We start from the raw sequence: 23,734 nt of genomic DNA, 5'->3' as shown, positions 1-23,734 counted from the left end.
CATCATGATAAAACTCAGTTGGTTGAGTCGGACTCCCAAACTTTGCAACTGCTTGAGTCACAAATGTCTCTACTAGTTCAATGACTTGAGTCTCAAACTTCTGAAGGTATTCTTCCCTAATATGCCCTATTACTTCATTTGGTGCTCCACATGGCTTTACATGGCCTCCTATCCCATCCAAGTGTTGCTTGAACCTATTAATACTCCCTCCTTCAATAAATTTTTGGAAATATTGCAGATCATTTTGCCATCAATCATATCAGAGCCCATGCAGTATACTTGGATTTTGGAGGCACGATGGCTACTACTTAGGTCAAACTCTCTGCCATTCCACTACTCCAACAAAAATTCAACACTCTCCAAGCTCCCAATCAAACTCACAAAAACTCCAAATGAGATGTGTGTGGCAAATCATGGGGTAGCTCCTTTTAAAGGCTTGGAGAGGGTGTTTTTGGAGGGAATAAACCCTTACTTTCTCTCCAAGACAGCTAGGAAGCTTCCAAAAATACTTTGTGTGGGTCTGTTGTGGCCTTGGCAATAAACCGACCAGTTTATGATAGAACCGACCGGTTTGGCCCGATTTTTGTGGCTTTTTGGCTAAATCGACCCTTAAATCGAGTTTCTTTCCCTGTTCGACCCGGTTGCCTAATGACTCGAATGTGTTGACTGGTTTTCGGTTCATGCCGACCGGTTTTTAAAACTACCCTACTGACAACACTACATTGGCATTGCAACTCGCTTTCTTTTGTTATTGTTGCAACTGCAACTACTGTAACGGAAAAGAATCCAAAATACTGAATCAACTGTGTTCAATATGATGCATCTATCCCTCGTGTCTTGACTGCTACTAGCCTCTGCACTGTCACTGAAGTATCTATGTTTTTGCTGACTCTGCACTGTGCCACTCTACACTGCTACCATCTCTGCACTGCGCTCCTAAGTATCTGACTTCTACTAGTCTACAACTGTCACTCTGGTTTTGACTGCATCAACTGCCACTAATACATCTTGCTACTGAATACTGTGGGCCCCCGTAGCCAGGTAATGATCTATGAGGTAGACTCCTCAAGAACCCTGCAAAATCTTTGTAGCCCTATGGGGCTACAACTCCAAGTCACTCCACCTCACCCCTGGAGGTATGGCTACCAACATCGCAAAGTTTCCTCCAACCTGGAGGACAACTTGCCGATCCCAGCTGACGTTGCCTGCTGGTCCTCCTTCTCCAACTTGTCCTTCTTCCTGAGAGGACACTGTGTGTTGTAGTTGTGAAAAATTCTAAATTGCAATTCTATCACTACAGCAACTGATTGATTTCACCTACTTATTATTCTCAATAAGTTATTTATGAAATTCCTTTAGCAAATATTAAAATAAATTCTATTGCAGTTATCACACAATTACCCAGAGAAAAAAAGGCATGCACAAGAATCAATCACATCGACACAGTTATTTTTGGACAATTGTCCCTGGAAAAACCCAATGCAGGAAAGCCGGTGCAGCAGATGAGGGCTTTATTAATCTTCAGCAGCAATTGCTTTTACAAGGAATGATTTTATAGAGAAACTGAAAGAAAACACCTAAGACTTTCCCTCTGAGACCATATGACACTTTGGAGACCCTTCTCCCACTTCTGCATCACCCCTACGTCAGTCTAATTGACCCAGTGTGGCACTGAGTGGCTCTGTGTCACTCTGCGTTAGCTTGCGTAGGCTCTGTGTCTCTCCTTTGGACTGCATCTCTCTTTTTGTGCTATCTTCCACTGTGCCTCCGTCACCTCCTCCTTGATCATTAGCTGCTGCTGAAGTCATCCTCTTCCTCCACCTTGCAACTCCCTCTGAAATCGATCTCCTCTTCCTTGAGAATCGAATTTCCTTGAGATACCGAGTATCTGCCGATGTGTCTCCAAATGACCCTCAAGTCTTCTCTTATACTTTTTCTGTTGATGAATTAATGACCAAGATTAAATCCCTAATCAATGGCTAAGATTAAAATAGACTTGATCCTTGTCTCTTAAAAGCTTCTCATCCTTATCTTTATTAATACCCATTAATATTTTTATTTTCCTAAGTTTAGACTTAGAAAGCCATTAAAAATATTAATTATTTTAATAACTCGTCATTCGGATGGAATTTCTTAAAACGAATTCTGGGTCTTGGAGATCTCATGTGCCTTAGCCTCTCCTCCAAATTTCAAGGTTAGAGCACATCCGATGCTATCAAAACACTCCCTCTTAGCGAGGAATGTGCTCTAGCAATGTTTCACTATAGAAACATCACACTCATCTTCTGCATCGGTACCTGTGTTGATGCTTGGCTTGCTGCCTCATATCTCCGCAATACTACTTCAAGTACTGCTGCACATGACACTGCCACTGCCACTGCTGCTCCTATACTGCAGCTCCCTCTCAACCTGCTGCATCATGCTACCCATAGCACTGCCACTGCTACCTGCGACATTGCAACTTTTGATACTTATCCATTATTGAAATGGATTCTTTACCACCACCATCTTCTCCTTGAAATGAACAAACTTTGTTCTTCCTAGAGCCTTGGTGAGGATGTCTACCACCTATTACCCTGTAGGAGTGTACCTCAACTGTATTGCCCTTCGTTGGACATGGTCTTTGACAATGTGACACCTGATATCAATGTGCTTCGATCAATCATAAAATACTGGATTCTCAAAGAGCTTGATGCAACTTTTATTATCGCACATGATCCTAGTCGCTTCCATCCTTCTCCTGAATAGGTTCACGAGCAATTTCCTAAGCCATATGGCTTCGCATGAAGTTGTGCTAACTTCCATATATTTTGCTTCAGCTGAGCGCAGAGCCATGGGTTTCTGTTTCCTACTACACCAGGAGGTCATTCCTAATTTAATGTTGAAACAATACCTAGTTGTAATTTTTCGATCTTCTGAACTTCCATCCCAATCTGCATCAGTGAACCCACTCAGCTTGATGTCATTGCCTTTGGTGTACAATAGTCCATGCTCAACTGTTCCTTGTATATACTTGAGAACATGTTTGGCTACTGCCCAGTGCGCCCTCTTAGGTTCTACCATGAATTGACTGAGGGTGACAGTCTGACAAAGTAATAAATGTCTGGCCTGGTATTGACCGGATGCATCAGGGACCCTATACGCTGCCTGTACATGGTGGGATCAACATCTTTATCTTTTGATGTATCAATCTTCTTCCAGTTGGTAATCATTGGAGTAATCATAGGTCTACAATCCCGCATCCTGAATCTCTTCAAGATTTCTGTAGCATATCTCCCTTGTTCCAGGAATATCTCACCCTTCTGCTGCCAAACTTCCAACCCCAGAAAATTATGCATCTGTCCCAAATCCTTCATGTCGAATTTTGTGGCTAGGTTCTTCTTGCAGTCTATGATGAGCCTGGATAATCCTATTAGGAAGAGATCATAACACTACGATTAGAGGCTCATTCTCTACAACCATATAGTAGAGATTAGGGTTTGCGTCACTCTTGACAAAACCCATCTTCTGCAAGTAGCTATAAATTTGACTATACCATGCCCTAGGTGCCCGTTTCAGCCCATACAAGGCTTCCTTTAATTTTTATACATGAGATTTCTTCTCATGTGTCTCAAAATCTTTTGGTTGTTCGATGTATACTTCCTCTTTTATTACCCTGTTCAAGAATGTCGTCTTGACATCCATATGATGAATCTCCCACCCCATCTGTGCTGCAAGAGATATCACGGTCCTAATAGAAGTTTACCTGGCTAATGGAGTGAAGGTTTCTTCATAGTCTATCCCTTCCTTCTGAGCATAACCCTTAGCCATGAACATGGCTTTGTATTTCTCCACATTATTGTTTGCAACGTATTTTACCTTGTAGATCCATCTCGAACCTACCACTGATCTTTCCTGAGTCCTAGGTACCACTTCTCAGATATCATTGACTATTATAGAGTTGTATTCCTCCACCACAGCATCCACCCATACTTGATGTTGAACGGCCTCTTGAAAACTAGAAGGTTCCCCAACCTGATCTACTACGGCCTAGTATCTATTTGATTGCCTTCTCTCCCTTTTACTATTCCTGCATGCACCAATGAATTCTTCTGCATCGCGTAGAATCTGTCGGATTTCCTGGCTCATTCTTCCACTGGCAGTAAACACATCTATCAACTCCTCTTCTTCCTGAGATTCCTCCTGTTCTAAAGCCTTGTCTTCAGGAGGATTTCTGGTACCAGTTACCACTGGTTGAAGTGGTCTGACCAATGACTCGTCTTTCAATTGCTCCTCAGAAGGGTTCTCAGGCTTTTCTGAAAGCTCTATCCTCCATGAACTTTACATTCCGCCAAACTACTACCTTCTTACTCCCTAGAAGATAGACTCTGTATGCCTTAACATTCTCGCTATTTCCCACCAGATATCCTTTCTCAGCAGTTTGATCTAATTTCTTTCTCTTCTCTTCGGGTATATGGCAATATGCTAAACTCCCAAATATCTTGAAATCACTGACTTTTTGCTTCTTCCCAATGAAGACCTTTGGAGTGATTTGCCTAATGCCCTATGAGGAGTCCTGTTATAGACATAAACTGTCGTGCTGCATGCTTCTGCCCACAAGAATTTAGGCATATCATGATCATACATCATTGCCCTAGCTGCTTCCACAATAGTCTTGTTTTTCCTTTCTGCTACTTCATTCTGCTTCGGATTGTAGGGAGTTATCAAATCTCTTTTGATATCTTCCTTAGCGAAAAAATCGGTGAAGTCCTTGTCAAAATACTCTCCACCATTGTTCGAGCACAACAATTTTATCTTCTCTCCTGTTAGATTCTCCACTAAAGCCTTGAACTCTTTGAATCAACCGAAAACCTCATCCTTGGTTTTAAGAAAGTAGATCCAAGTCTTCCTAGAATGGTCATCAATGAAGGTGATGAAGTATTCGGTACCACTAAGAGCTTTTGCAGATGTCTGAGTGTATCAATCCTAGCACACGCTTCGCCCTATTGTTACTTCTGGAAAACGTAGCTTTGGCATACTTACCCAGAGCGCACCCTCTACATACATCATCCCATTCAGTACTTAGTGCTGGAATTCCTGATACTGTTTTCTTGAAAATTCTCAGAGCCCCATGGTGTAAGTTCCCCATCCTTCTGAGCCATAGCTTATTCAAGTCTTTGTCTTCATTACTGCCTATCAATGCCATTGGTGATTGTAGTTGTAACCTGTACAACCTGTTACTTTTGATTCCAATCTGAGCTTTCTTTTTCCAACTTGGGTGTTTGACATATATTTTCTCCTTAATGAAGAAAATGTCATAGCCCTTGTTTTGAAGTTGAGATACAGAAAGTAAGTTCATCCCCAATCCCAGCACATGCAACACATTGGTTGCCCGAAGTCTCTCTCCTGCTTCGGTTTGAAAAACTATGGTACCTTTTCCTACTGGAGTACACTTTGCCTTATTCCCCATGGGAATCTGAAAATTCATTCTTTCTTCCTGATAACCTGAAAAACATTCTCAGATTCCTGTCATATGCTAGGAAGCTCCATTGTCTATGTATCAAACCTCCGAGGATGCAAAGCTTGCAAGGCAAGCGACTTCTTCTTCCAATCTGGAAGCTAACATCGAATATTCGTCCCTTGTGCATTCTTTTGGAAATCTGCGTGAGTCCCGTGAGTGGATGTCTCTGCATCATGCTTTTGACCCATAATCGATTTTCCTTTCCTGTTGTCAGATCTCTGCTCTAATACCATGTGAAAATTTCTAAACTGAAATTCTATCACTGCAACAACTGATTTATTTCACCTACTTATTATTCTTAATAAGTTATTTACGAAATTCCTTCAACACATATTAAAATAAATTCTACTACAGTTATCACACAATTACCAAGAGAAAAAAATACATGCACAAGAGTCAATCACATCGACACAGTTATTTTTGGACAATTGTCCCCAGAAAAACCCAATGCGAGAAAACCAGTGCAACATATGAGGGATTTGTTAATCTTTAGTAGAAATTGCTTTTACAAGGAATTATTTTGTAGGAAAACTGAAAGAAAACACTTGAGACTTTCCCTCTGAGACCATCTGACACTTTGGAGACCTTGCTCCCACTTCTGTGTCACCCCTGTGTCACTCTCATTGACCTAGCGTGGCACTGGGTGGCTTTGCATCCCTCTGCGTCTCTACTCTGGACTACGTCTCTCTTTCTACATTGTCTTCCTCTGCGCCTGCATCACCTCCTCCTTGATCATTGGCTTCTGCTGAAGCCCTCCTCTTCCTCCACCTGGCAACTCCCTCTGAAATTGATCTCCTCTTCCTTGAGAATCGAATCTCCTTGAGATACTGAGTATCTATTGGTGTGTCTCCAAATGACCCTCAAGTCTTCTCTTATACTTTTCCTGTTGATGAATCAACGGCTGAGATTAAGTCCCTAATCCACGGCTAAGATTAAAATGGACTTGATCCTCATCTCTTAGAAGCTTCTCATCCTTATCTTTATTAATACCCATTAATATTTTATTTTCCTAAGTTTAGACGTAGGAACCCATTAAAAATATTAATTATTTTAATAACTCTTCATCCTGATGGAATTTCTCAAAACGATTTCTGGGTCTTGGAGATCTCATATGCCTTAGTCTCTCCTCCAGATTTCAAGGCTAGAGCACATATGATGCTATAAAAGATCAATAGTAGTGGCTGAGCTCACCACACCTAAATCACTTGACCTTTGACAGGTCCTTCTTCTTCTTTCTCTGCCCCCCTGCCCCTGACTGGTACCCTTTGTTGCGAGGGCCATGTTACCAACCATTTTGTGGGTGATATCCCTAGGAGAATTTTTTTCCAAGATGGTCCTCAGCTGGCAGCCAGCAACCCCTTGCAGCCACCAACTAGCTCGTTGTGCCACTTTTTTGCCACCTGAGCCAACCATGTGGTCCCTCACTTGTATGTCATGATTGTATGTTTGAAGGTGGGCCTCCCAAACCTAAAGCCATGCCTTTTCATTTGGTAATGGAGTATTGCAGTTTACTTATCATGGAAACTTTTGGGCATGGATTAATGGGGGGATTCAAAGGAAAGAGTGAGCTAGGTTTGTGCCCTTGTCCCCTAGACATCATTTGGATGTTACCCTTGGACCCTAGCCCTATGGGATCTCTTTTATTGACCTTTGGCTTTAGGGATGGTATTACATGGGAAATCCTTATTTTGGTTGCGTGGTCCTGTTTCCTCATCCACATATATCACTCCCCTTTCGCTCATCATAACCCCGTTCATTATTCCTCCCGCTTGGAACCACATTCATCCACTAGGTCCACATATGGTTAACCTCCCCCTCCTATTGTCCACACCTTGGGTTGGGCTTGGAACTATGCCCTAGAGGTTGATGCATCTATAAAGAAAGAAAAAGCATAATTAGCTACATTCAACAGGAAAATGTACCACAAAATGCAAACGATGGTCGGGACAAACACATTTAACACGTGGGCAAAAGTCAACACATGAGCTCTACCCAATTTCCATGGTCATCACCCTGGTTCCTATAGGCCCTAGATGAACCTCCTCTATCATTCAGGAACCATGATTGACCCAACCCCTGGGGGGCAATGAATCACCCCACCTTAAAAAGGGGTATCCACTACTATACTTTACACATCATGCTCTTATTCCTTGAGCCCTGAGTAGTTAACCAAAGAAAAATCATAAAAGGCAAAAGGAATATGAAGGGTGGAAAAATCAAGGCTAGGGTAATGCATGTACCACAATTACTCCCTCCTATACATTATTTACCCAAGTGTGGGCTTCCCTTTGATAGCTACCATTGTACCCTGGCATGTGACCCAGGATTGACCCTTCATCCCCTACTTCATTCCATTACTTTATCACATGCTACAACCATTTGAGGGATGTACCAAGGACATACTACCCCCTTTAAAATTAGAAACCACCTAATAAGGTGCTTGGTTGACCCCCCTTGGAGCTTGTCGAAATTAACACATGCCAAATCCCACTATGGAAGGGCATGCCATTATGAAGTGCCCACTTGTTTTCCATGGTTTGTAAACTCGTTAACTTGATTTATTTAATGACTTGGTGTACTGGAATTCAAGGGGATGCATTGGATCTTATGCAGGATTGCAGATGGTCTCCATCTTGGATTTGGTCTTCCTATATGGGGTCCTAACCGTCCAGAGGGCTACATTGGCACATGTAGGGTGTGTATAGAGAGCCATGGGCCTCCACAACAACAGACAACATTCCATGGATCCCCAGAGTCATTAAGAGATTTCTTGTGGTTCACCTATTAGACGAGGAAGATGCACCTGGTTCACCATGCCTAGTCGGCCCCACAGTTACATTATGCACTTGGCATATGACCCAGGACCTGTCTAATGATGTGGCACCACTTACACCATCATCCGAGCCCTTACAGATGATATACAGGCATCTTCTATGTGTCATGGATCAAGCCAAATCTAATCTTAGTCGTTGATTAGAGATGTAATCTCTGCCGTTGAAGGATCAACATAAAAATATAAGAGGAGGCTTGAGGGTCAGTTGGAGAATACACCAGAGTGATCAGTCATTCGATTTACTAGAGCAGGGTTTGCTAAGTAAAGTCGAATTAGTGATTAGGCAGTGAGGGGCAGTGCGTATTGGACAGAGAGGCAGGGATAGTGCCAAGAGACCAACATAGAGGCAGAGAGGTAGATGCAGAAGCCAGAGCAGGCCACCCAGATCCCAACAGAGAGACCAGAGGCCAGAGGAACTGCGTCATGCGCGCAGAAGGCAGCAGGAGTGATGCAGAGGGTCCCAGAGGCTGTGCAGTGCCTCGGAGGGCTTTTGCAGAGGGTTTTGAGGCTGACGCAGAGGCCAAGAGGGCTGACGTAGTACTTCAGTGTTGCTGGAGAGGGTTTCGTGGGGCAGTTTTTCTGAATACCTGCTTCCGAATAGAGAGGTATTACTGTCGATTGTTTTTCTCTGTTGGGTGATCTAGTTTGGCACCCAGTTGTACTCAAGGATACACTGCATAATAAATAACCCTCAGAATTACTGCACCAGTTTTCCCACATTAGTTTTTTCTAGGGACGAGTTGTCCAAAAATAACGTTATCACTTGTGTGTTTGTTTTCTTTCAGTTGTTGATCTGTAGATGGTTGAGACTGTATTGTGTTTATTTCGTTATTTATATGTTTAAATAACTTGTTCGAAATTAACAACTAGAAGAAATAAACCAGAAGAATACAGATTAAATTTCTAATGAATAGACTTAGAAATTTCAACATGGTATCAGAGCGTGGTTGCAGATCATAGGAGAGCTGAAGGCATCAGCTGAAGCAGAACATTTGCAGTAGAATCAATTGTCCTAAGTGATAGAAGTTGATCCTTGCAGAAAGCGACAGAAGATGGGTTGATGCAAAGAGATTGCGTCATCATTTCGAGCTAGAGAGAGGCCAACGCAAACGCTGAGGAGGGCAGAAAAAGGCTCACGCAGAGCCACATAGAGACCAGGAGGTCTAACACAGTTGGCCGAGGGAGCATTTTTTCTAGTGTCGGGATTGCACAGAGCCTAGAGGCTTAGTCCTTCGGTTGCTGGGGCATAGAAAGTTGTGGGCAGTTTACAGGAGTGAAGCCGGTGGGGTACTGTGGGCAGAACAAACCTAATAGGGCAAAGCCAAGGCAAAGTGAGTTGCTACCAAGGCAGATTTCTAGCCAAGGAATCCGGATCAGTGTTGCAAGTGCACAAAAGATCGAAGAGGTGTGACTTGATGATTAGTAGGAGGATTTCTAGAAGGGAAATCATGAATCAGAGGGAGTATAGCAGAGAACTTCCAGGTGGGAAGTAGAGAGACTTAGCAGGAGTCGAAGAGAGAACTTCCAGAGGGAAGCAAAGAGACTCGGAGGAGTCGAAGAGAAGAGCAGAGAGATGGCCATGAATGGATTGAGGGATCAGGACAGGCTGGACGGGGTGTCCAACTTTGTGGTCTGGAAGGCCAGGATCCTATCCATTCTAGATAGACATTGCATCAAGGCCTTCGCCTTGAGAAATGTGGTTATCCCAGTTGACCTGGCTGATAATGAAAAGTACGAGGAGGCAATGGCCAAGGTGAAGTGCATCATCCTTGATGGGGTCAAGGATCATGTGGTCCAACATATTGCCGAGAAGGAGACGGTAAAGGAAATGTGGGATGCCTTGAAGAAGTTGTACCAGCATACTTTTGTGTAGAGGAAGATGTTACTTTAGAATCAACTGCAATCATACCAGATGCAGAAGGGGGAGAAGATACATCACTTCCTCGGTCGGTTAGAGGAGATCCGAGACCAACTGACTTCCATAGGGACCATGCCGGATGAGGAGATGTTGGTGAGGGCCGCTCTAAATGCAGTCTCCGAGGAGTGGGAGACATTTGTCCAGAGCATTCTGAGCAGGGTAGATATTCTAGATTGGGAATAATAGTGGGCGGTTCTTCGTCAAGAAGAGATCAGACGGTTGAGCAAGATGGGAAGTAACAACAAAGGAGTCTGGATCATGAAGGAAGAAGAAGAGGATGCAGCTCTGGAATCTACGGGAAAGCAGGAGAAGAGGAAGAAAAAGGACCTCTCCAAGGTCAAGTGCTTCAACTGTGGGGAACTGGGTCATTATGTGAACCAGTGTTCAAGGAAGAAGAACAAGGGAGAGGCGTCTGACTCTAAGGTAGCCAGCGAAGGCGGAAAAGGAGGTAGAGGAGGATGACGATTGTGCCTTGAGTGCTCATGTACCTCTAGAGAAGAGGTGGGGAGACACCGAGCTGTAGTCAGAAGGACTATAGCCTATAGGCGATTAGGGGCAGGATCCTTGATGTACCCAACTTCTTATATTTTACCTTTCTACGGGAACCTCGAAGAGAGAGTAGCAAGACTGGTAGACGTTGGTAGAGACAGATGCAGATGAAGTAGCAAAGAGTGCTACAGTGCAGGAGTCCCCGTGCAGTGCGAGGCTAGTAGGCTCCAGCAATGCGAGAGGCACGGAAAGTGTTGTGTAATATCCCTAACCTGGAAAATTCCTCAAAACCCAACAAAACTCCAACCAAATAAGTGCAAGTGATATAATAACCCAAAAATGACAAAATAACTCTGGTGCAGCATACAATAATGTAAACAGGAAATATAAGCAGATACTCAAGAAATGCAGCGTAAAATGCTAAGCCATTTTATTATACTGAGCAATAAGATAAGTACAGGAGGTGATCAAAAAGATGGCACCTCGACTTGCACAAGGCAAGTGAAGAAATACTCTCAGAATAACAAAGAATGGCCTCTCTGCGTGGATACTGCTGCTGTGTTGTTGTTGCTGCTAGAAAACTAATGATGATTTGGGGCTGCTCCCCTCCTTGGAAAAATCTGAAACTCTGGATTCAGGCTCTACTCAAGAAACCCAGAAAAACCCAAAAATCTCTCCTGGAATAGCTGACTCCTGAAAATCACCCCCTTGGGGTTCTGCGTAGTTCCTCAATGCTCTGCGCTGCCACTGAAGGAAACCCCTCTAAACTCTGCCTGAAACTCTGCTAAAAATCCTCCAATAGGCAAGGGTTGGTCCCCTGCTCAATCACCCAACATAAATCCTCCTGCTAAAACCCCAATCCAACACTGCTGCCAGAAAGAACTGCGTCCCTCTCTCAGTGCTGTGTAGTCCTCCAAAACGCTAATGAAACTACTGTTGAAAAGCTGATAAAACTACCGCTAAAATGCCAAAGGAAATACCTTGCCCGAGCAGGCACTCTAAGTCCCCTGGGGCTAAGGGTGAGATCTCTGAACGAAGACACTCAATGCACTAAACAGTGTCGCAGACTAGCTAAACAGCTAGCGTGTTCAGAAGTCGAAATGACTAGCTCAAAATGCACATAACTGAATGATCAAAATGAGGGGGCTCCTCTTTCTTTTATAGTCTTTCTTTTATAGCCTTTGCCTCTCTCAATCCCAAGGCTCACCTCTTCCTGCGTGGTTCCTCTCTTGCCACGTGTTCTTTCTCTCCTGCGCAGTCTCTCCATGTGTCTGCGTGGGATCCATTTTTGCGTCCCCCCTTGGCCCCCTTGGCTCCCCTTTAAGTCACAACGTTGTGCTACTAGGAAGTGACTTTTTATTCAAAAAGTGAGTTATGTCCCCCTGTCCTCACTTTCTTTATTTACCAATAACTATAGAAGGAAAAAATTGAACAAAATCGAATATTCCAATTAGCCATGGCTAATTAGGAATATTACATGTTGTAACAACGCAGGATGGTACAAAGAAGTTTTCAACGGTGAGAGATGCATGGAGTTGTTGCAGCAACACAGAGGCAGTAGAGGGAGCATTTGATAGCGGCAGAGAGAGCTTCAACATCGAGAGTGTTTCTAGCTTGATAGGGATGCCAGAGGTTGGGTGGATCAATTACTTACTTCTCAGTAACCGGGTTGCAATGTAGTAGCACGATGCAACATGATGAGAGGGGGTTGTAGTGCAGATGTAGTGTTGGGAGAAAGGACCAGCAGTAGCACGGATGTAGAGGGAGCTGCCGTACGGATGCAAAAGTGGCAATGGCAGGGCCATGGGCAGTATTACAGGATGCAATAGTGCAGAGGATGTTGGGCAAAGAGGCCTAGCATCAACATAGGTACCAGTGCCGGATAATCAGAGTAATGCTCAGTGTGGAGTATTACTATAGTATAGTGCTTGCTAAGAGGGAATGTTGATTTGGGGTAGCATTGGATGTGCTCTAGCCATGAAAATTGGTGGAAAGGCTAAAGCACATGAGATCTCCAAGACCCAGAAATGGTTTGGGCAGATTCTACTCATTAAGGAGATATTAAAATAATTAATATTTTTAATGGAGTTCCTAAGTCTAAATTTAGGAAAAATAAAATATTAATGGGTATTAATATAAAACTGGGTTAGAAGGTTCCAAAAGTCATGAATCAAGCCAAAACCTAATCTTAGCCATTGATTAGAGATGTAATCTCGACCATTGAAGGATCAACAAGAAAAGTATAAGAGGAGGCTTGAGGGTCAGTTGGAGAATACACCAAAGTGATCAATCATTCAATTTACTAGAGCGGGGTTTGCTAAGTAAAGTTGAATCAGTGGTCAGGCAGCGAGGGGCAGTGAGTACTGGACAGAGAGGCACAGATAGTGTTGAGAGACCAACGCAGAGGCAGAGAGGCAGACATAGAAGCCAAAGCAGGTCATGCGGAGCCCAGCAGAGACATCGCAGAGACCAGAGGGCCTGCATCATCCACGCAAAAGGCAGTAGGAGTGACGCAGAGGGTCCCAGAGGTTGCGCAGTGCCTTAGAGGGCTTTCACAGAGGGTTCTAAGGCTGATGCAGAGTGCAGGAGGGCTGACGCAGTGCTTCAGTGTTGCTGGAGAGGGTTTCGTGGGGTAGGTTTTCTGAATACCTGCTTTCGAATAGAGAGGTATTACTGTCAATTGTTTTTCTCTATTGGGTGAGCCAGTTTGGCACCCAGTTGTACTCAAGGATATACTGCATAATAAATAACCCTTAGAATTGTTGCACCGGTTTTCGCACATTAGGTTTTTCCGGGGACAAGTTGTCCAAAGATAACGGTGTCACTTGTCTGTTTGTTTTCTTTCAGCTGTTGATCTATAGATGGTTGAGACTATATTGTGTTTATTTCGTTACTTATATGTTTAAATAACTTGTTCGAAATTAACAAGTAGAAGAAATAGACCAAAAGAATACAGATTAAATTTCTAACATATAGACTTAGAAACTTCAATAAAGATGAACGAAAACAAGATTACAACAGAAGACAAAAGATCAAGATCACATTGAAAACACCTTATCTTCAAGTCATGAGGAGGAGGAAGAAGAAGAAATGCACCATCTTTCAAGACGACACCAAGAAACTAGCAGCAAAGGGTGACTTAGTATTGCCATGTCATCACAAAGTCCATGTTAGCAGTGTCATGGGTCGTCATGTTCCACATCATTTTGTGGATTATGTAAATCCTATATGGGAGAAATGCATTGTAAAGTGGAAGTCCAACAGTCATGTACAGAGTATGAAGAGTCATGAAAAAGCCGAAAATTGATAGGGAAGTCAAACGATCATGAAGGTAGTCCAAGAGTCACAAGGGAGGTGAAGGATCACCCCATTTGTTATATATATTATATACGTCCTCATTTTACAAGCAAAGGACTTTTTACCTTGGCTCCTCCTACCAGGTATTAGAGAGGAAGATAGTTGTTTTGGAGGAGCAAGTGATTGCTCTAACACTCCATTATTGGAGCTAGTGGTGTTCACTGTCTTGATGTACTTTGGAACTTTTACTTAATTTAGAAGCTCATTGAGCCATGTCATGACAAAGTCCATGTTAGCAGTGTCATGGGTCGTGATGTTCCACATCATTTTGTGGATTATGTAAATTCTATATAGGAGAAATGTATTGTAAAGTGGAAGTCCAATAGGGATGTACAGAATATGAAGAGTCATGAAAAGTCAAAAATTGATATGGAAGTCAAACAGTCATGAGGGTAGTCCAAGAGTCACAAGGGAGGTGAAGGATTTCCCCATTTGTTATATATACACCCTCATTTTACAAGAAAATGACTTTTAACCTTGGCTCCTCCTACCAGGTATTGGAGAGGAATATAGTTGTTTTGGAGGAGCAAGTGATTGCTCTAACACTCCACTATTGGAGCTAGTGGTGTTCACTGTCTTGATGTACTTTGGAACTTTTACTTAATTTAGAAGCTCATTGAGCCAGCATGCTTTCATGCATATGTCATGAATATTGTAAGACTATTCTTTGAATGTTTGTGATGTATGTTGTTTCATCTGTACTAAGGAAATTGAACTATTTCAGTGGCTTTGGTACTTATCTTGTTGAAGGTGTGTTGTATTTGCTTTAACAATAGTTGCTTCCTTATGAACTATTTCACTGGTTGATCAACAATTCATTCTTATGTTTATGCTCGTGTGCCTTTTCTAGATTAGTACTATTACTTGTCTTTAAAGGGCCCACTTTTCTCTTCCCTTTCAGTAGAAGGACCTCGATACATTCCGCAATTGAAAATTTCACAAGGCATACTCACTTGCTGATCTGAAAGTACTTGTGCATTACTCTCTTGTGTTGAACTTTGTAGCCAAGGAAAATCCATAAGAATATATGGCAGTCAGGCCGATACTCCGGATGGGGCTCCTACTCCAAACAATGTGAGGTCTAATTGGGACTTCACATCGGGGAGACTCCCTTGATTGACAGATTTCCAGCACCATCAACACCTCCCTTGTAATATTCCTAATTAGCCATGGCTAATTGGAATATTCGATTTTGCTCAATTTTGCTTTCTATAGTTATTTATAAATAAAAAGGTGATGAAAAGGGGGACACAACTCACTTTTTGAATAAAGTCACTCCCTAGTAGCACAACATTGTAACTTAAAAGGGGAGCCAAGGGGGCCAAAGGACCACGTAGAGAAGGGGGCCCACGTAGACACTTGGAGGGACTGCGCAGATGGAGAAGGAGCATGTGGCAAGAGAGAGGCTACGTTGGAGGAGGTGGGCCTTAGGGTTTTGAGAGAGGCCAACACTATAAAGGAGAGAGGAGCCTCCTCATTTGGCTATTGGATTATGTTGCATTTGAGCTAGTCACTTCGACTTAGAGCACGCTGGCTGTTTAGCCTGTCTGTAGCACTATTTAGTGCATCGAGTGTCTCCGTTCGGAGATCTCACCCTTAGCTCTGGGGACTTCGAGTGCCTGCTCGGGCAAGGTAGTTTCATTAGTATTTTGCAGAAGGAGCGATCTCTGGAGTTGAGGAGGAACTGAGCATTCTGATGACTACACAGTATTGAGAGGGGAGGACGTAGTTTCTTTTGGTAGGAGCTCCAGATTGGGTTTATGTGGAGGATTTGAGCTTGGAGATTGAGCAATGGATCAGCCCTTGCATATTGGAGGAATTTGGCAGAGTCTCGGGTAGAGTTTTGAAGGATTCTCTTCAGGGGCAGCGCAGAGCCTTGAGGGATAGCGTAGATCCTCAAGGGGGTGATTTTCGGGGCTCAGCTATTTTAGAAAAGCTTTCTGGGCTTTTCTGGGTTTATTGAGCAGAGACTGATTCCAGAGTTTCAACATTTTCTAAGGGGGGGAACAACCCCAAATCCTCACTTGATTCCAGCAGTAGTAGTAGCAGTAGCACAACAGTTATCCACCAGCTTGGACGCAATTCAGAGAGAGGTCATTTCGTTACCATTCTAAGTGTATTTCTTCACTTGCCTTGTGCAAGTCGAGGTGCTATCTTTTTTATCACCTCTTGTACTCTTTCCATTACTCAGTATAATAAAATGGCTTAGCATTTCTCTCTGCATTTATCGAGTATCTGCTTATATTCCATGTATACATTATTGTATGTTGCACTACTGTTATTGTTTTTTATCTCTTTGAGCTCCTCGACTACTATACCACTTGTGTGTTTTTCCTCCTATACTCTTAAACAGAGTCTGCAAAGGGCCATGTAGCCTCCAGATCTCGTCCTCTTTTTAGAGGCGACATATCTGGTAAATGCCCTCCTAGTCCATCTTTGGTTGGAGTTTGCTTGTGTTTGAGGGATACCCCTGATAAGGGATATTACGATGGTATCAGAGCATAGATCTGGCTCAGCCTATGGAGCTAGTAGTCTATGACACCGAGTGAGAAGCCCTACATCTGTTACAGAGGTAGGAAATACAAAGATATTGAGCGTAGGTTGGAGAACACCTACAGAGAGGGACACTGTGTTCGGGTGGTGGACACAGAGTAGGAGGAGCTTGTGGTGAACAAAGAACAGGAGGAGCCTGTGGTGGACGCAGAGTAGGAGGATCCGATGGTAGATGAGGATGGGAAGAGATTTGTGGAGATGCTCCTCAAATCAGTGTAGGATCTGTCGAGGCAGATCGAGGTGATGAGGCAGAGATTCACGGCAGTGGAGGCTAGACAGCGTGAGAACCCACGAGTTTTCCAGGTTGGTGAGGGATCAGGTACATCCCACCATTTGCCAGAGCAGGGTGCCACTCAGCATGATACTACTCAGCAGATGGCCTCACATGCCCCTACACGCTCTACCATGCCCACTTTCCTAGGAGCAGACACAGGGGTCGGAGACCAGCAAGAGGTAGAGCCCGGTCATATGGGCGATTATTTTGCAGAGTACCAGGCCTATGGGTAGGAGTTCAGGGATGCTCTCTCATTCAAAGACTTTGTTCAACTCCAGCAGGATAGTAGACCCCGCGACCATCACAGAGGATACCGGCATTATCATGATGGAGGCACCCACTGCACAGCTGGTAGATTCCACTTGCCTACGTTTGATGGCTCATCAAATAGTTCGGCAAAGTCTTGGGTGGAGACGCTGGACATCTATTTCCAGCTTAACCAGATGTCGGAGACAGAGGTCATCAAGGTGGCGACATTACATTTGGATGGTGAGGCCCAGGATTGATGGTTCCATGGGATGGTTACACTCGGACACTCCACAGTGACGACTTTTGCCAAGTTCACTAGGAGATTGATAGAGAGGTTTGACCGGGGGGATCTGGAACAGCGTTTTGTTGAGCTGACGAGGCTCAAATAGACCAGGAACCCAGAGACCTACATTGCAGACTTATTGAGGGTTTCAGTGATGGTGCTAGATCTATCTGCACCACGGACTATCTACATGTTTGTTGAGGGGTTAGCAGAGCAACTTCGGGGTCTAGTCAGATCCACTAGACCAGCCACACTTCAGGATGCTATTAGCAGGACCCAGGACTTACAGGATGCCTTACACAGGACCCGAACATCTCACCCCTAGAGACAGGCTTTCCAGCCTAAGGGGAAGGATGTGAGGATTCCGCCTCCAAAGGGGAATCTAGGACGAGCACGATTGATGATGATGCCAGGAGGGAGCTGAAGAAGAAGCGGTTGTGCTTTACCTGTTAGGAGCCGTGGGCACCGGGACATAGATGTGCTACTGGCAAACCACATTTTATTGAGGTCTTCTCCGAGAGCAACGGGGAAGAGGATGAGGAGGATGATGTGGAGGCAGGAGGTAGTCATGCCGCGTAGGATCCTTTTCCACCTCCACCACCAACAGCAAGTGGTGCAGCTTTTGCACCTACAGGAGGGGCCCTTGCAGCATTGCGAGGAGTTCCCAAGTATTTGACGCTGCGCGTACGGGGGAAAGTACGTGGCCAACGAGTATCAGTTTTGGTTGACAGTGGGGCAACCCACAACTTCATCGATGCACAGATGGTTGAGCAGAGAGGTATACAGATAGAGAGCTTCGATGGCTTTTCAGTTTTGGTCCCAGGAGATCAGACCATTGTGTGTGCTCATTATGTCCCAGAGTTATCAATGACGATGGGCACCTACATATTCACTGACCACTTTTTCGTGGTCGATATTCCGGACACCAACATGATACTGGGTGTTCAGTGGCTTATTACTCTAGGGAAGGTCACAATAGATTGGAAGGCCCTAGAGATGGAGTGGGATGATGAGAAGACAGGAAGGCATGAGAAGATACGGGGATAGCACACATATCTGCCTCAGACTGTTTCGGCTCATTGGATGGAGGCAGTCTTCCGGAAGGGAGGTGTAGAGTGGGCAGTGGAGCTGCGTGCATTAGAGGCAGGGACTACAAGGCAGACGGTGCACCCAGAGATATAGTCCATCCTTGACCAGTATGCCACAGTGTTTGGGGAGATTCTGCCGGGACAACCACCAGACGGGGGTTTTGAGCACACCATTGAGCTTGAGCAGGGCATATAGGCAGTGATTACTACCCCTATAGGCATCCCAAGGCGTATCGGGATGAGATTGAGCAGGCCATTCAGGAGTTGCTGGCTCTTGGGCACATTCGACCGAGCACGAGTCCTTTTGCTTCTTCCGTGGTGTTGGTGAAGAAGAAGGATGGCACATTGAGGATGTGCATTGACTACAGGGCCCTGAACAAGAAGACCCTGAAGAACAGGTACCCCATGCCCAGGATCGATGAGCTGATGGATGAGTTGAGAGGAGCACAGTTCTTCTCAAAGATTGATTTGAGATCTGGGTACCATTAGATTCGCGTGAGGGAGCATGATATTCCCAAGACCACCTTTAGGTGTCCCTATGGGCACTTTGAGTTTTTGGTGATGCCCTTTGGCCTAACCAACGCCCCAGCTACATTCCAGTCCAGCATGAATCACATCTTCCGCAGTCACTTAAGGAAGTTTGTGTTGGTGTTCTTTGATGATATTCTCATTTACAGCAAGACTTGGGTGGAGCATCTCCAACACATTGAGACAGTGTTGCGCATCTTGGAGGAACAGCAGTTCTATGCCAAGCTCTCCAAGTGTGAGTTTGGGTTGATAGAGATGTTGTACTTGGGACACATCATAGGGGTGGACGGAGTGAGAGTCCACGAGGAGAAGATCAGGGCCATCAGAGATTGGTCGGAGCCGAGAAACGTGACAGAACTTCGGGGATTCATTGGCATTTGTACTTACTACTGAAAGTTCGTCAAGAGTTTCTCACAGCTTGCTGCACCCCTGACAAATCTGACGAGGAAGGGGGCATTTAGTTGGTCGGATACAGCGCAGTAAGCCTTTGCCAGGCTCAAGGAGGTTATGAGCAGTTGCCCAGTGCTTGCATTGCCGGATTTTTCGTAGCCATTTGTTTTGTAGTGTGATGCGTCGAGAGAGGGGATCGGCGCAGTGTTGTTGCAGGGAGGTCACCCTATAGCCTTTGAGAGCCGGAAGCTCCTTCCGCATGAGAGGTTGTATTCTATATACGACTAGGAGATGCTAGCCATTATGCATGCATTGGCCAAATTTCGGCAATATTTAGTGGGTAATAGGTTCAGGGTGAGGACTGATCACAACAACCTCAGGTTCTTTTTGGAGCAAAAACAGCTACAGGAGAGGCAACAGAAGTGGATTAGTAAGATCCAAGCGTATGCCTTTGACATTGAGTATGTCAAGGGTAAGAACAATGTGGTAGTAGATGCCCCTTCATGTAGACAAGCCACGTTGTCTCTTATGAGCTTGGACACAGACTGGAGGGCTTGACTCTTAGTAGAGTACTTCAAGGACAGATTTGCATGTGCGGTTTTGGATGGGCAGGTGGCGGATGACAGGTACAAGGTAGTCAATGAGATCATCTACTATAGGGACCGAAACTTCTTGACTAAGGGATCTCAGCTCAAGAAGAAGATACTTCAGGCATCACATGATTCACCATTGGCCAGCCATCAGGGGTTTACCAAAACCTACAGGGCCATTAGAGAGAGGTTCTCCTGGAAGGGCCTCAAGGAGGACGTACTCCAGCATATTTGGGAGAGCGATATTTGCCAGAGGAACAAGGGGGAGATGAGCAATCCCACAGGATTATTGCAGCCTCTTCCCATTCCGGAGGGGAAATGGGAGTGTATTTCGATGGATTTCATCACAAGGTTGCCTATGGTGCAGGGCAAGGATTGTATCTTTGTCGTCGTTGATCGACTGACAAAGTACGCACACTTTTTCGCCATATCCACACACTACACAGTAGCGCAGGTGGCCAAGTTGTTCTTCAGAGAGGTCTTCAGGCTACATGGTCTTCCTAAGACCATCATCGTGACAGGGACAGCCGTTTCATGGGTGGGTTTTGGCAGGAGCTTTTCCGGTTGGTGGGGATGAAGTTGACACCGAGTACCAGTTATCATCCACAGACGGACGGGCAGACAAAGATAGTTAACAAGTGGCTGGAGGGCTACTTGCGTAACTATGTCAGTGGGTAGCAGCGAGCTTGGCTGAAGTGGCTGCATCTGGGGGAGTACTGCTACAACACTACACATCACATGTCCATTGGCATGTCACCATTCTATGCTTTGTATGGATATCATCCTTTATCTTTTGCTGACGTGATGTTTGGTGCTAGCGAGGCTCCGAGAGCTAAGATTTGGATCCAAGAGAGTCAGGATATCCTCCGAGCTCTCAAGGATAACATGGCTATAGCGCAGAACCAACAGAAGCTGTATGCTGACAGGGGTCGGGTGGAGAGACAGTTTGAGGTAGGGGACTTGGTCTACCTACGATTATAGCCATACGGACTGTCGTCACTGAAGCAGAAGGGAGCTGAGAAGCTCAAGCCACGCTTTTATGGGCCATACAGGGTGATACGCAGGATTGGACAAGTTGCGTATGAATTGGAGCTGCCCCAAGGCAGCAAAATTCATAATGTTTTTCATGTATCATGCTTGAAGAAGGCATTGGGGCAGCAGGTGATAGTGACAGATGAGGTACCACCCACGGATGATGAGGGGCATTTGGTGTTGCAGCTAGAGGCTATTATTGATATCAGGGAGAGGTAACTGCGAAGCAGGATGGTCTGGGAATTCTTGGTGAGGTGGAAGAATTTACCAGATGAGGATGCCACTTGGGAGAGTGAGAACATTTTGCAGCATCCATCATTTCAGTTGCTTTAGGACAAGCAACATTTTGCCGGGGGAGACTGTAATATTCCTAATTAGCCATGGCTAATTGGAATATTCTATTTCTCTCAATTTTGCCTTCTATAGTTATTTATAAATAAAAAGGTGAGGAAAAGGGGGACATAACTCACTTTTTGAATAAATTCACTCCCTAGTAGCACAACGTTGTAACTTAAAAGGGGAGCCAAGGGGGCCAAAGGACCACGTAGAGAAGAGGGCCCATGTAGACACTTGGAGGGACTGCGCAAATGGAGAAGGAGCACGTGGCAAGAGAGAGGCTATGTTGGAGGAGGTGGGCCTTAGGGTTTTGAGAGAGGCCAACGCTATAAAGGAGAGAGGAGCCTCCTCATTTGGGTATTGGATTATGTTGCATTTGAGCTAGTCACTTTGACTTAGAGCACGCTGGTTGTTTAGCCTGTCTGCAGCACTGTTTAGTGTATCGAGTGTCTCCGTTCAGAGATCTCACCCTTAGCCTTGAGGGACTTCGAGTGCTTGCTCAGGCAAGGTAGTTTCATCAGTATTTTGTAGGAGGAGCGATCTCTGGAGTTGAGGAGGAACTGAGCATTCTGATGACCACGCAGTCTTGAGAGGGGAGGATGCAGTGTCTTTTGGTAGGAGCTCCAGATTGGGTTTATGTGGAGGATTTGAGCTTGGAGATTGAGCAAGGGATCCGCCCTTGCATATTGGAGGATTTGGCAGAGTCTCGGGCAGAGTTTTGGAGGATTCTCTTCAGGGGCAGTGCAGAGCCTTGAGGGATAGTGTAGATCTTCAAGGGGGTGATTTTCGGGGGTGAACTATTTTAGAAAAACTTTCTAGGCTTTTCTGGGTTTATTGAGCAGAGACTAATTCCAGAGTTTCAACATTTTTGGAGGGGGGGAACAACCCCAAATCCTCACTTGATTCCAGCAGTAGTAATAGCACAACAATTCTCTAGCAACTTGGACGCAGTTCAGAGAGAGGCCATTTCCTTACCATTCTGAGTGTATTTCTTCACTTGCCTTGTGCAAGTCGAGGTGCTATCTTTCTGATCACCTCTTGTACTCTTTCCATTACTCAGTGTAATAAAATGGCTTAGCATTTCTCTCTGCATTTATCGAGTATCTGCTTATATTCCATGTATACATTATTGTATGTTGCACTACTGTTATTGTTTTCTATCTCTTTGAGCTCCCCGACTACTATACCACTTGTGTGTTTTTCTCCTATACTCTTAGACAGAGTCTGGAAAGGGCCATGTAGCCTCCAGATCTCGTCCTCTTTTTAGAGGCGACATATCTGGTAAATGCCCTCCTAGTCCATCTCTGGTTGGAGTTTGCTTGTGTTTGAGGGATACCCCTGATAAGGGATATTACATCCCTTCCCTTGACCTATTGAATACCTTGGAAGCATTTCTTCCCATGATTTTTCATAAAACCCTAGGTTTAGCGCAAGTATTTCTTAGGTTTCTCAAAGAGAGTGAAGATCATTTGGGAAGTGTCAAATCATCACATAGAACTTCTTTGAGAGGTCCTACTTCATCTCCCAGATTCTTGACCTTAGGAACACCTATTATCATCTTCATATCTAAAACCCTAGGTATTGATCTCTTCATCTTAAAGCTTTTATTGGAGAGCATGTTAGTTTCCTTGAAGTATTGAGCCATTGTTGTGTCTCTCGTTGAATGGGCTTGGTGGAATCACTTCATACCTGAATCATAGACCTATCCATTCTAAGTGATTCCCTTCCTATAGGGACTCCTCCCATCTGTGAAAGTTCATAATAGAAGTGAACCTTGATTGAGGTGACAGTGAGTCATTTTCCTATTGTTGTCACTTAGTCTAGTAGTTGTCCCTTAGGTTTCCCTTCCATAGGGCCCTGCTAGATTGTGTGGTAACATGATCCACACATCCTTGTCTAGAAAGGAGTGGAGACTAGAACATAACATAGTCAAGTGTAATGCTATCTCTTTATGATAAGAAAGTATATCAAGAAAAACACCATCAACATCTCTAGTGCGTCATCATCAATCCAAGTGAAAACCCTGGCCATTCAAAGCTCTTTGTGATGAAAATCACAAGGGTAGTGAAAAGATTCACCAGTATAGGGGTTATGAAAAATGAGGGGTAACAGACCTCATTCATGATTCGTTTCTTTTTTCTTCTTAGAATCAAGGATGATCCCCACGCACTTGCCAACCATTAACACTACTAATGTTAAAAGCATTATTTGATGTAGATTTTCTGTCATCAACTTCGCTTGCATAGTTTTGATCTAAAAATACATTTGACTTCAACTTTTCATTCTTTTTAAATACATTTTGAAACTTTAGGTT

General features: G+C 44.4%; 1 protein-coding gene across 3 annotated transcripts in view; it reads left to right on the top strand.

The window, feature by feature from the left end:
- LOC149194157 (putative LRR receptor-like serine/threonine-protein kinase At1g06840) overlaps positions 1 to 23,734 on the top strand; it is a 397,266-nt gene that overhangs the window by 168,940 nt on the left and 204,592 nt on the right. The window lies entirely within an intron of this gene.

Source organism: Pinus tabuliformis, chromosome 2_2, assembly GCF_031772625.1.
Source record: "Pinus tabuliformis cultivar Carrire ecotype Pingquan chromosome 2_2, CPIR1, whole genome shotgun sequence".
NCBI lineage: Eukaryota > Viridiplantae > Streptophyta > Pinopsida > Pinales > Pinaceae > Pinus > Pinus tabuliformis.
Note: the sequence above shows the minus strand (reverse complement) of the source record. Positions and strands in the feature narration are given on the sequence as shown.